General features: G+C 44.4%; 1 pseudogene; it reads right to left on the bottom strand.

The window, feature by feature from the left end:
- Window positions 1–12,315: 12,315 nt before the first annotated feature.
- On the bottom strand, window positions 12,316–14,027 carry LOC129042475 (syntenin-1-like; annotated as a pseudogene).
- Between the last annotated feature and the right edge of the window lie 492 nt (window positions 14,028–14,519).

The raw sequence follows: 14,519 nt of genomic DNA, 5'->3' as shown, positions 1-14,519 counted from the left end.
GGAGGTGGATGCTGATGGGACCAATAAGTCCTCACCCAGAAGCTTCCTCAATTATTAAATATTCTCTCAGGGGACTGCCCCAGGTGTTCTTTGTCTAATGCTCACCTTTCTGAGGCTCCATGTAGGTCTTTATAATATGAATCAAGGGCTCCGATTATGCTGACACCAAATTGGTGTGTTCTAACCTCAGCTTCAAAAGCTTCATTAGAATCACAATGGCTAATATGATGGAGCACTTACTTTGCTGCAGACTTCCTGCTAATCTCTTTCTGTGCTTCAAGTGTTTTCAGTCTCACTCCTCTGAGGTGAATACTATTATTGACTCCCATTTTACAGATGTGGGAGCTGAGGCTCAAGGTCACACAGCTGGTGCAAAGCTGAACCGAGATGGGAAAGCAGCCCACCCCGCCAGGATGCTACCCTTCGCTGCAGTGGTTCTGGTTCCAGAACGGCCCTCGTTTTGGAAGATGGGTTTCTGTATTCCCACAATCCAAGCCCCTTTCTCAGCTTCTACTCAGATGTTAGTGCCTGCAGGCAATATTCTTCTTTTTAATTCTTGTTAAAAACTTGTCCCAAACCCCTGTCAGGTTTCTCCTGCTGAGAAGCTTTGGGGGACAGCATGGAAACCTCAGACTTTCTTCCTCCTGTCTCAAGGCCCAGAGAAGAACCAGCTGGAATCCATCTGTTCTGGGCTTGCTTCCTCTAACCTGGGCCCCACGGGGGTCCTGCTGGGCCTGTTAGAGGTGAGAGCACCTCACAAGCTGAAGGGTCCCTAAAGCCCCTCTTTCTTGCACTTGTTTTATTGGGTGGCAGGGTCTTTTGAGCACTGTTTCTGCTCCCATAGAAAGTTCTACCCTCCAGTAATGTTACTAAATTATGCATCTGGTAGACAGGATTTTGTCCTTTATCAGGACCTCCTTGTAGGGGTGGGAATATAGGAGGGAAGGAGGCCTTGACCTCTCTTCCTAAAGGTTAGAGGGTCTGACCCAGCACAAAGCAACATGCATTTGGACTTTAGTTTTCATTTCAACAAAGAGGTGATGATTTTCCAAAGTGACATATAATCATTAACCTCCTAGTTGGATTGGAAAATGGATCTCTCCTTGCAGCTTCTATGCTCAAACCACTTCATCATACTGTTGTCTTTGGGTAATTTCAATTAGAGTATAGACTGTCTAGCAGAGTATCATGTCCCCAATAATACGGTGGCTGGATAAAGGACAGGAGAGATGAAGGAGTTATGTAAATCATATTCTGTTTCCTAAAATGTTTTCTAGAGTAATATTCTGTTTCCTAGGTTTGCATGTCTATGGGTAAGCTAGGGTGCTTGGTGACTCACATCTGCTTACACATTCAGATCTTTGTGAGGGAGTTGTATAATACTGAAGTTCAGCTAGATATGTAAAAATCTATATATTTAGCCAGTAGGATAACATTTGATTGAAACACTGCTTCAAGGACCAAAGACTTTCCCCTTGCCAGGGAGCTGAAATATAACTTTCCCAAAAGATCTTGTTTGCTTCTAAGAAGAACCACATTACTGAACATTGAGCCTCAATTTCAATTTTATGGGTACCTGCAGATAAGATATTGTGATTCTTTGTTTGTCTTTGCCTATTGTGTGTGTAGACTGTGGTGTAGAAGTTCAAAAACAGAACAGTCCTTTCAGTACTCCTCCAGCTGTGCATCCCATAGACCCACAGGGGAGAACTAAAGCTTGTACCAGTTTATGTTGTTGAAGGATTCAGGTCCTCTTCCCTAGCCCTAAAGCCCTAATGGCCTCTTCTTTCTTTCTTTTTTTTTTTTTGAGATGAAGTCTTGTTCTGTCGCCCAGGCTGGAGTGCAGTGGCCTGATCTCGGCTCACTGTGACCTCAGGCTCCTAGGTTCAAGCGATTCTCCTGCCTCATCCTCCCGAGTAGCTGGGATTACAGGCGCATGCCACTCTGCTGGGCTAATTTTTTGTATTTTTAGTAGAGATGGGGGTTTCACTATGTTGGCCAGGCTGGTCTTGAACTCCTGTCCTCAGGTAATCTGCCTTCCTCGGCCTCCCAAAGTGCTAGGATTATAGGGGTGAGCCACCATGCCTGGCTGGTTTCTTCTTTCTTCTCTAGGTTTATTGAGGTATAATTGACAAAAATTATATATATTTGAGGTGTACAACTTGATGTTTTGATATACATATACATTGTGCATAATCACCACAATTAAGCTAATTAACGTCTCATCGCCTCACTTACCATTTGCTTTTTCTTTTCTTTTTTTTTTTTTTTTTTGAGACAGAGTCTCACCCTGTCACCCAGGCTGGAGTGCAGTGGTGCGATCTTGGCTCACTGCAACCTCCGCCTCCCGGGTTCACACCATTCTCCTGCCTCAGCCTCCCAAGTAGCTGGGACTACAGGTGCCCACCACCACGCCTGGCTAATATTTTGTATTTTTAGTAGAGACGGGGTTTCACCATGTTAGCCACGCTGGTCTCGATCTCCTGACCTCGTGATCTGCCCGCCTCAGCCTCCCAAAGTGCTGGGATTACAGGCGTGAGACACTGCGCCCGTCCTCTTTTTTTTTTTTTTTTTTGAGATGGAGTTTCTCTCTTGTCTCCCAGGCTGGAGTGCATGGTGCAATCTCAGCTCACTGCAATGTCCGCCTCCCGGGTTCAAGCGATTCTCCTGCCTCAGCCCCCTGAGTAGCTGGGATTACAGGCATGCGCCACCACACCCGGCTAATTTTAGTATTTTTAGTAGAGATGGTGTTTCACCACGTTGGCCAGGCTGTCTTGAACTCCGGACCTCCGATGATCCGCCCACCTCAGCCTCCCAAAGTGCTGGGATTACAAGCGTGAGCCACTGTGCCTGGCCTGCTTTTTCTTTATTTGTGGTGAGAGTACTTAAGATCTACCCACTTAGTAAATTTCAGGTATACAATACAGCCCGCTTCTATGCCAATGAAAATGAAACAGGAAAATGGTATTAATAGTCATGGAGCCTACAGAAGCTGGCAAGAAATTACTGAGATGAATTGAGATCGGTCCAGTTTAAGAGAAGGGATAGGTTCTTTGCTGAAATTAGCAGATGGTATCCCAAGTGATGCACATTTTCTAGATCATATTGATGGCTACTGCTCTGTAGCCCATAGATTCTCAATAAAAGTTTATAATTGAAATGGACATAAAAAGCATTCCACATAAAATTTAAAAAGCAGCTAATTTAATATGAAGTGAAAATACTTTAAAACTAAAGAGAACATAAAACTTCATTCAATAAATACATCAAATAATAAAATAGATAATTTCCAGTAACCATTAGGGAGCAATAATAAAAGCAAACTAAGATGAAGAAGGGAAACATTTGAACCGAGTCATAGATGTTCTGTTAAGCACTATGTTGTGCAGATAATAAAAAATAAAAGTGGACTTGATGGGCCAAATCAAGTATCACTAAATGCAATTGAGGATAAATGTCAAGGCCCTTGATTTGTCAGAAAAAAATCAGCTGCAGAAGTATGGGGGGGGGTGTAGAAATATTAATAACTTGGCACTTAGGTGTCAAATAGGCTTTATTTGTGTATCAGCTGTCAGTGGCTGATTGAAGATTGTGTTGAGAAGGAACCTGAGAATACTTCTAACTTTCGGGTGTTAAAAGAAAAACCTAGGCTGGGCATGGTGGCTCATGCCTGTAATCCCAGCACTTTGGGAGGCCGAAGCAGGCAGATCACCTGAGGTTAGGAGTTCGAGACCAGCCTGGCCAACATGGTGAAACCTCGTCTCTACTAAAAATACAAAAATTAGTTGGGTCTGGTGGCTCATGCCTGTAATCCCAGCTACTTTGGAGGCTGAGGCAGAAGAATCGCTTCAACCCAGGTGGCAGAGGTTGCAGTGAGCCAAGATAGCACCATTGCATTCCAGTCTGGGTGACAGAGCAAGACTCCGTCTCAAAAAAAAAAAAGAAAGGAAAACCTTAAACAAATTAAATTGAACAGAGTTTAACTGAGAAAGAACCAATATTGAGTTAGGCAGCCTCCCGAGCCAGAGTAGGCTCAGAAAGTCCAGCGCAGCCATGTGGTGGATTTTATGGACAGAAAAAGCAAAATGTCCTACAGAAAACGGAAGTGAGGTACAGATACGGCCAGATTGGTTACAGCTCAGTGTTTGCCTTATTTGAAAACGGTTTGAACAGCTGGCAGCCTGTGACTGGCCCAAACTCAGTGACTGGCACAAGAGTGTGTTATAGTCTGTTTACACATCAAGTGAGGTTACAGTTCACTATGTATGGAGATACCTTTAGGCCGAACTTAAAATACACAAGGAACCAGCTTTAGGCCAAACATGACTTAACACAGGAAACAATGTGACACATTGAGCGGTATTGCCTGTCATAGATGGCTGGTGGTACATATGTAGTAAATATCAATTCATGAAATCATCTATGCATTTTAGTAGATGGCAAGTTCTGAATGTGTCAACAGTGTAATGTGACTGCCTCACATCATTATACTATGTTACAGGAAGTATAGTGTCAGGAAGAAAAGAGGCCATGCATTGCAGGAATCCTGTGCTCAGTACTGGGTACTGCATTTTTTGGAAGGACATAGATGAGCTCATTAGAGTGTGTTGGAGATGGGCATCCAGGGTGGCAAAGAGATTGAAAACCATGCCATATAAAGAAGGAAAGTGTCAGGGATAGTCTGGATGTGAATGGAATTAAGGTGGCACTTACGGCCTAGATACATAACTATTATGTGAAAGAAGAATTAGGTTGAACTCAGAGGGTAGAAAGAAGACCAATGAGTTGAAGTTGTAAGGAGGCAGATTTCCACTTAACACAAGGAAGGATTCCTTAACAATTTAAGTGTTCTGAAAATGGAATGTAGGGCTGGGTGTGGTGGCTCACGCCTGTAATCCTAACACTTTGGGAGGCCAAGGCTAGAGGACTGCTTTAGCTCAGGAGTTCGAGACCAGCCTAGGCAACACGGCAAAACCCAGTTTCTACAAAAAATACAAAAAGTAGCTGGACATGGTGGTGTGTGCCTGTAGTCCCAGCTACTTGGGAGGCTGAGAAGGGAGGACCACCTGAGCCTGGGGAGGTTGAGGCTGCAGGGAGCTGAGATCACACCACTGCACTGCAGCTTGGTTGACAGAGTAAGACCGTTTCAAAACAAACAAACAAACAAAAACCCACAAAAAAATTCAACAGAATAATCCTTAATAAATGGCTCACTTTTAACATGAAAAATGATTTATAGTAATGTCTTTACCCTTGGCTTTGTCACCATTTTATTTTATTTTTTGAAACAGGGTCTCACTCTGTCACCCAGGCTGGAGTGCACTGGTGAGATCTCAGCTCACTGCAACCTCTGTCTCCCAGGCTCAAGTGATCCTCCCACCTCAGCCTCTAGAGTAGCTAGTACTACGGGTACATGCCATCATGCCCAGCTAATTTTTTTTTTTTTTTTTTGAGATGGAGTCTCGCTCTGTCACCCAGGCTAGAGTGCACTGGCGCCATCTCAGCTCACTGCAAGCTCCGCCTCCCAGGTTCATGCCATTCTCCTGCCTCAGCCTCTCTAGTAGCTGGGACTACAGGCGCCTGCCATCATGCCTGGCTAATTTTTTGTATTTTTGGAGAGACAGGGTTTCACTGTGTTAGCCAGGATGGTCTCGATTAATTTTTGTATTTTTTAGTAGAGATAGGGTTTTGCCATGTCGTCCAGGCTGGTGTCGAACTCCAGGTCTCAAGTGGTATACTCGCCTTGGCCTCCAAAGTGCTGGGATTGCAAGCACGAACCACCATTCCTGGCCTTGTCACCATTTTTTATTTTTTATTTTTTTTTTTGAGACAGATTCTCGCTGTGTTGCCCAGGCTGGAGTGCAGTGGTGTGGGCTTGGCTCACTGCAAACCCCACCTCCTAGGTTCAAATGATTCTCCTGCCTCAGCCCCCCGAGTAGCTGGGATTACAGGGACATCCCATTTCATCCGGCTAATTTTTGTATTTTTAGTAGAGATGGGTTTTTGCATGTTTGCCAGGCTGGTCTCGAACTCTTGATCCCAAGTGATCTGCCTGCCTCGGCCTTCTAAAATGCTGGGATTACAGGCATGACCCACCGCACCCGGCTCTTGTCAACATTTTAATCAAAGACTTGGATGAGTATAAATAAAGTCTACTTATCAAATTGTAAATAACATGAAGTTGAAGGGGGTTGTAAATATATAGCATCATAATTCTAAAAGATCAGATCATATTGCCTGGCTAGAATGATAGGTGAGATCTAAGAAATAGAAATGTAAAGGAAATCAGTATAAGGCTCTACGATGGAATCTGAAAACTCAACTGGACAAATTTGCATGAGAAAGACTCACAGACTGGTAGCTAATTTGAATAATTTGGAGCAGCATGATCTGATAGAAAAAGAATACAAGCCATGCATAAATTTTGCATTTTCTAGTAGATTCCTTAAAAAAAAAAAAAAAAAGAAAGAAGCAGATGAAATTAATTATAATAATATATTTTTACTGAACTAAATATATCCAAAATACTCATATTGATTACATGTTGAACATGTATAAATTATTGATATATTTACATTTTTATATAAGGTTTTTGAAATCCAGTGTATATTTTATATGTACAGCATATCTCCATTCAAAAGCTAAATTTAAGGTTGGGGTCAGTGGCTCATGCCTGTAATCCCAGCACTTTGGGAGGCTGAGACAGGTGGATTGCTTGACCCCAGGAGTTCAAGACCAGACTGGGCAATAGGGTAAGATGCTGTCTCAAAAAAAATACAACCACACACACACAGAAAAACAGGCACATCGGTGTGCACCTACAGTCCCAGCTACTTGGGAGGCTGAGGTAGGAGGATTGCTTGAACCCAGTGAGTTTGAGGCTGCTCTGGGCAACATAGCCAGATTTTGTGTCTAAAAAAAATAAATAAATAAATAAAAAGATTTTCAGCTAGGTTTGGTGGCTTATGTGAATCCCAGCACTTTTGGAGGCTGAGGCAGGAGGATCACTTGAGGCCAGGAGTTTGAGACTAGTGTAGGTGACAGAGTGAGACCCTCTCTCTCTCTCTGTTTTTTGTTTTTGAGATAGGGTCTCACTCTGTTGCTGAGGCTGGAGTGCAGTGATTTAGCCTCGGCTCACTAAACCTCTGCCTCCCACGCTCAGGTGATCCTCCCACCTCAGCCTTGCAAGTAGCTGGGACTACAGGTGTGTGCCACCATGCTTGGCTAATAAAAATTTTTGTTTTTGTTTTTGTTTTTGTAGAGATGGGGTTTAGCCGCGTTGTTTAGGCTAGTCTCATGCAATTCATCTGCCTTGGCCTCCCAAAGTGCTAGGATTACAGGCTTGAGCCACCGTGCCTTGCCTCTTTTTATTTTGAAAAATTATTATTATTTTTTATCTTCTCCACAGATAAAGAAGAGACCTTGTCTCTGATATATATATTTAAGAATTGAATTGAGTCTGTTTTTTACATTTAACTGATATAAAACTAAAAATTTGGTTGGGCGTGGTGGCTCACGCCTGTAATCCCAGCATTTCGGGAGGCCGAGGTGGGTGGATCACCCGAGGTCAAGAGTTTGAGACCAGCTTAGCCAACATGGTGAAACCCTGTCTCTACTAAAAATACAAAAAAATTTAGCTGGGCATGGTGGTGCACGTCTGTAATCCCAGCTACTCGGGAGGCTGAGGCAGGAGAATCACTTGAACCCGGGAGGCAGAGGTTGCAGTGAGCCAAGATTGCGCCACTGCACTCCAGCCTGGGCAACAAGAGTGAAACTCCATTTCCCCCCCCAAAATAAAACAAAACAAAACCCTAAAAATTCAATTTCTCAGTTGCATTGGCCATATAGTCAGTGCCCAATAATCACATGTGATTGGTGGCTACCGTATTGGATCATGTAGCTGAAGCAGTTTTAGTTGGTTTGAGTTGTTTAGGAGTTTACTAATAATTTGAAATGAAAGTACATATTTTGAGCAAGGAAGTTGACGGTTCTGTTCTACTCCACTTTAGTTAAACTTTACCTGAAGCGTTTCACTCACTTCTAGGTAGTAGAGTTTAAAGGGACAAAGACAAACTGGGTGTGTGCGTGCTTGAGTGTGTGAATATAGAAAGTGGCCCTTGGAGCAGGGGTGAGGCTTACCTGAGGGTGTAGGATTAGGGCCAAGGCTTGGAAGCCCACACAGTACGGGTTGTTGTGTGATGTAATGGACTGATGACTCCTGGAGGACCACAATTTTCTGGGAGAGATACAGCAGAAAATTTCCAAGAGCGGAATGGCTTTTTGAGCTGGATTCCCCTCATAGTCCCTTTCAACTATGATTTCACAAATTCTTTCCTTTTACTAAGGGATCATTCAGGATTCCTTTTGGGAGAGAACAAAGTAACATTTATAAATTAGAGGGGACTTTATTATTATTATTAGATTCTTGCTCTGTCACCCAGGCTGGAGTGCAGTGGCATGATCTCGGCTCACTGCAGCCTCCTCAACCCAGGTTCAAGCAATTCTCATGCCTCAGCCTCCTGAGTAGCTGGGATTACAGGCGCACGCCACTATGCCTGGCTAATTTTTTTTGCATTTTTAGCAGAGACTGGGTTTTGCCACATTGCCCTGGCTGGTCTCAAACTCCTGACCTCAAGGGATCCATCCGCCTTGGCCTCCCAAAGTGCTGGGATTACAGGCGTGAGCCGCCGTGCCTGACCTCACCTTTATTATTATTATTATTATTATTTTATTTATTATTATTATTTTTTTGAGATGGAGTCTTGCTCTATCGCCCAGTCTGGAGTGCAGTGGCGCGATCTCGGCTCACTGCAAGCTCCGCCTCCCAGGTTCACGTCATTCTCCTGCCTCAGCCTCCCGAGTAGCTGGGACTACAGGCACCCGCCACCACGCCTGGCTAATTTTTTTGTATTTTTAGTAGGGACGGGGTTTCACTGTGTTAGCCAGGATGGTCTCGATCTCCTGACCTCGTGATCCGCCCGCCACGGCCTCCCAAAGTGCTGGGATTACAGGTGTGAGCCACCATGCCCGGCCACCCTTCTTATTTTCTAAATGAGAAAGCAGGGACTCTAAGAGAGCCTGCTCAAGGTCACATGGCTGTTTGGCCTTAGAGAGGTGCCTGGGAGCTGGCACGTCTGCGGTGGCATGGGTTAGGTCTGCTCCAGATGGATACAAGCCTTGTTAAGGGCAGAATTTTTAGATGAAGGCCCAGGGAGTGAGGCTATGTTCTTTCTCTCTTAGAATAAAAGGAGTCATTACGTAAGATGCATCTGTGCCTAGTATGATTCCTGAAAGGTCAACGCGTTCTTTCATTTGAAACCAGTACACGGGTGCCACCTACAGGATTTGTAGAAAACAGATGTTCAGCATTTTCCTATCATACGCTTGGCTTTCAGCACGAAGGTACTAGACATTCATTTAAGGCCATCTGAAAATTACTATTATTAATGTTCAAAGGGGGCTGATAACTAGTGGTTTTGCTGAGGAAAAATGTGTAGCCTAAGAGACCTAGGAGTGACAGAGAAGGCTGTGAGGTTGTGTGCCTGTGGGATGTGACATCAGGACCATCTTTTTTTTTTTTTTTTTGAGACGGAGTTTCGCTGTTGTTGCCCAAGCTGGAGTGCAATGCCGCCATCTCCAGCTCACCACAACCTGCGCCTCCCGGGTTCAAGCGATTCTCCTGTCTCAGCCTCCAGAGCAGCTGGGATTACAGGCCACCACACCCAGCTAATTTTGTATTTTTAGTAGAGACGGGGTTTCTCCACGTTGGTCAGGGTGGTCTCGAACTCCCAACCTCAGGTGATCCGCCCGCCTCGGCCTCCCAAAGTGCGGGGATTACAGGCGTGAGTCACCACGCCCGGCTGGACCATCTTAACAAAACCTCTTTCCTTCTTCCCCATAAGGCCCATCATTTACCAAGGCTTTGCTCCTTTGTCTCTTAATTTCTTCTTCAAAACACTGTCATTTAGTGAAATACAATTCCTAGGAAGTATTTTGCTTGACAGAGACATAATGGGCTGGGCACAGTGGCTCATGCCTGTAATCCCAGCAACTTGGGAGGCTGAGGCAGGTGGATAACTTGAGGTCAGGAGTTTGAAACCAGCCTGGCTAACATGGTGAAACCCTGTCTTAACTAAAAATACAAAAATTATCTGGGAGTGGTAATGCATGCCTGTAGTACCCAGCTACTTGGGAGGCTAAGGCAGAAGAATCACTTGAACCCAGGAGTCAGAGGTTGCAGTGAGCTGAGATGGTGCCACTGCACCCCAGCCTGGGCAACACAGCAAGATTCTTTCTCAAAAAAAAAAAAAAAAAAAAAAAAGAGAGAGAGGCAGAATAGAGTAATGAGAACAGTGCAGAGTTTTGACTTCAGTACAGATGTAGGTCCAAATTCTGATGATGTAACATTTAATACATGACCTCTGCCCTCAGTGTCTTTGTCTGCAATGAGACATTAATACTGTTTACCTTGTAGGGCAGTACTGAGGACTGAAGATACACAAGATTCTAGTGTCAAGTCTGGAAGTGCTATAGGGCTAATGGTGATGATTTTTATCAGGTTTTGCCTATGAGGGGAGTTGATGCCTCTAATCATGGGGCATCTGTAGGTGCCTGAAACCTCTCCTAGAATACTGGCTGGGCTTGGGAGCGGCATGGCGAGCACTGAACCTCGAATGTTTCTTCATTATTCTCAGTTCCATGTGAACTTTCCTTGTCTGCTGTAACCTATTTGTGCCCCTCTGATGGTGTTGGCCACATTCTGGCTTGTAGAATATGATAATTTGTGTATGTCTAATCTCCACTTTTAGATCATAAATTCACTATAGACAGAGACTGGATTCACACCTTTCAAATCTCCCCAGCATCTAGCATCTCCCTTGCCCATAAAAGGCACTTAAAATGAGCTTATTTATTTATTTTGAGACAGAGTCTTGCTCCGTCGCCCAGGCTGGAGTGCAGTGGCCCGATCTTGCCTCACTGCAACCTTCGCCTCCTGAGTTCAAGCGATTCTCCTGCCTCAGCCTCCCTAGTAGCTGGGATTACAGGTGTGCACCACACGCTCAGCTAATTTTTGTATTTTTAGTAGAGACGGAGTTTCACCATGTTGGCCAGGCTGGTCTTAAACTCCTGACCTCAGGTGATCTGCCAGCCTCGGCCTCTCAAAGTGTTGGGATTACAGGCGTAAGCCACCACACTCAGCCTTAAAATGAGCTTATTAAGTGAATGCCTGAAGTATGGAAGGATGGTATAATGGGACATGTTGGGGAAAATTATTTATAAAATAATTCTTTTAAAAAAATTTTATGTATACATATTTAATTAAAATAGAATAGGCATAAACCAAAAAGAAGAAAAAAATCGGGATAAAGCGTCACTACCATTTTGTTTGCAAAAGGAATCAGGAAATGAAACAAATTACCAGAAAAATATTCTAAGTTCATCCCAAAGTAGCTAGGTTACATAATCTTAAGAGTCAAATGCCATAATTAAGTATTATACCACTTAATCCACAAATGAACAAAAGAGGGGTCAAAAGTTTATCCTGGTTTAGGGTAATAATTTTTACATGAAATATATAGTGATTGGTTTCTCACAAAGTGGTACTGGCAACTTTTTTTTTGTTTTTTGAGATAGAGTCTCACTCCGTTGCCCAGGCTGGAGTGCAGTTGTGCGATCTCGGCTCACTGCAGCCTCCGCATCCTGGGTTCAAGTGATTCTCCTGCCTCAGCCTCCCAAGTAGCTGGGATTACGGGCATGCATCACCATGCCTGGCTAATTTTTGTATTTTTAGTACAGACAGGGTTACACCATGTTGGCCAGGCAGATCTTGAACTCCTGACCTCAGGTGATCCCCCCCGCCTCGGCCTCCCAAAGTGCTGGGGTTACAGGCATGAGCCACCACACCTGACCTCAAAGGCAATCATTCTAAATGTACTATGGTAGCATGTTAAAAATGGAAGTATGCTATAGAACTAAAGTAATATGAATAGCACTACTCACTACCTAGGAGAAAGGTACTGGTTCTCATGCAAAGCTAAGCCTGTAGCAGTCATCCTAATCACAATGGCTTATAAAAGCATCAGGTTTCCAGTAGAGAAACTATTCTAGGAATGTCAGTAATCTCTTGAAAATTTCATATCTGTTAAAACAGGATAAGGCTACAACTATTTTGAAATCTGAACAAGGTATCACATGAAACAGTAAGATTCCCAGCCATAATGTAAGATAGAAAGGTCCTTATGCATATGCTTGCTGGCTCCAGGAAAGCTTCACGTGCATAATACAGAAGTTGCCAAAGAATGAAACTGGAGCTACATTTCCGTGGTGCCGTGAATTTTAAACCTCAGGAATGGTGTGATCCATTAGGCTTTTCATAATGCTTGGTGCCATCCGCTTAATAATATGCTCACGGCCGGGTGCAGTGGCTCACGCCTGTAATCCCAGCACTTTGGGAGGCCGAGGTGGGCAGATCATAAGGTCAGGAGTTCGAGATCAGCCTGGGCAATATGGCGAAACCCCGTCTCTACTAAAAATACAAAAACTAGCTGGGCGTGGTGGCAGGTGCCTGTAATCTCAGCTACTTGGGGGGCTGAGGAAGAAGAATTGCTTGAACCTGGGAGGCAGAGGTTGCAGTGAGCTGAGATTGCACCATTGCACTCTAGCCTGGGTGACAGAGTGGGACTCTGCCTAAAAAAAAAAAAAAAAAAAAAAATTTCAAAGATAAAAGAAGGCATGATTGTAATAGTAACTACAGTCCCATATGTTGAAAGTATGTCTGCAATTTGAGAGTTCTTCAATCCAATGACATTCTGTCTGTTGATTTCATAGATGTTATGTTCCGTGAGAAGACCATTTCTAGCTGCAGAGCTGTTTTTCACTGTGGATCACTGTGGATGTTATTTTTCCTTTTTTCTTTTTTTTTGAGATGGAGTCTTGCTCTTGTCACCCAGGCTAGAGTGCAACAGTGTGATCTTAGCTCACTGCAATCTCCACCTCTCGGGTTCGAGTGATTCTCCTGCCTCAGCCTCCCAAGTAGCCAGGCACCTGCCACCATGTTCGGCTAATTTTTTTTTTTTTTTTTTTTGAGACGCAGTCTCACTCTGTTGCCCAGGCTGGAGAGCAGTGGCCTGATCTCGGGTCACTGCAAACTCCGCCTTCCGGGTTCAAGTGATTCTCCTGCCTCAGCCTCCTGAGTAGCTGAGATTACAGGCTCCCGCCACCATGCCCGGCTAATTTTTGTATTTTTAGTAGAGACGGGGGTTTCACCATGTTGGTCAGGCTGGTCTTGCACTCCTGACCTCGTGATCCACCTGCCTTGGCCTCCCAAAATGCTGGGATTACAGGCGTGAGCCACCATGCTCGGCCTATTTTTTCCATTTTTAAAGATAAAACAACATGTCCAGTGCTATCCTTATGCATGGTAATCGTCTGTACAAAGGGCCTGTCAGGAATTGTCCTGTCATGGTAATCTTCTCTCCAAAAGCCTGTTTGAGCACCTTGTGCGCTTTATCAGAGCTCCACTCTGCAGTTTTCACCACTGATCTGGAGTACTTGGCCCCCAAATCTCAGACCAACCAATGAGGCTGGAGAATTAGCCTGGACTAGCTGAACAAATATATCATTATCTATTGATTTAAGCCTGAGTCCAATTTTTCCATCTTGATCCTTACACAAAATGACTTCGCGAATCCCTTGCTTAATTTCTGCTCTACGAATTCCAGCATCATTACCAGTTACAGGAGCCACCATACAGATCATACCGGAGGGTCTTGCTACCAACTGCCTCTGAATTGATGCACCAGAAACCACGGCCACATTTGCACGGATTTCTTCTTCATTTCAACTCAGGCCCATGTATTATTGAGAGAGCTCCGGATATAGTTTGGAATAGAGATTTCCATCTTGAGAGATGGGAGCAGCAGCTTCTGACAAAATTGCTGGGTTGGCAGGGTTTGCAGAAAAAGCAGTTTGAGCCTCAGTTACATTGTCTACCTTCAAGTCTTCAAGAGATGGATAGAGAGACATTTTTGCAGAATTCTTCTAGCTCACAAGGACCCACTCGCTGCCGCTGCCGCCTCCGATCACTGGCACCGACTTCTGAGGCCCGTGGGTAAGAGAGCGGTGCGCGCCGAGGACCGTTCCCGAGGCGCGTCACGGCGTCGCCTAAAAGAATTCTTCATAGCTGGAAATATTTTACCTATTTTTGGTGACTGTTCTAAGGGGTGGCTTGTTGGGAAGGGCTGTTGAAGCTGCAAGGATTTCTCTGGGCAATTGCACGCTATCTCCTCCTATGTAAGCATACCTTTGAATTCCTTCGGGCTTCCATTTTTGTCCCAAGCCCCTGTATACCAGTTCTGGAGCTAGCCAGGCAACCAACCTAAACCTCCGGATTTTCCCCAGGAGTGGCTGACTCTGCTGTTCTTTCTACTTATACCAGAGCGCCCTCTGCTGGACATACCCAGAAGTAATTCTCAACACTTGATGTTTGGAGTTGGCCCTCTCCCTCATTTGCCAGGAAA

The sequence above is a fragment of the Pongo pygmaeus genome, chromosome 7, assembly GCF_028885625.2.
Source record: "Pongo pygmaeus isolate AG05252 chromosome 7, NHGRI_mPonPyg2-v2.0_pri, whole genome shotgun sequence".
NCBI lineage: Eukaryota > Metazoa > Chordata > Mammalia > Primates > Hominidae > Pongo > Pongo pygmaeus.
Note: the sequence above shows the minus strand (reverse complement) of the source record. Positions and strands in the feature narration are given on the sequence as shown.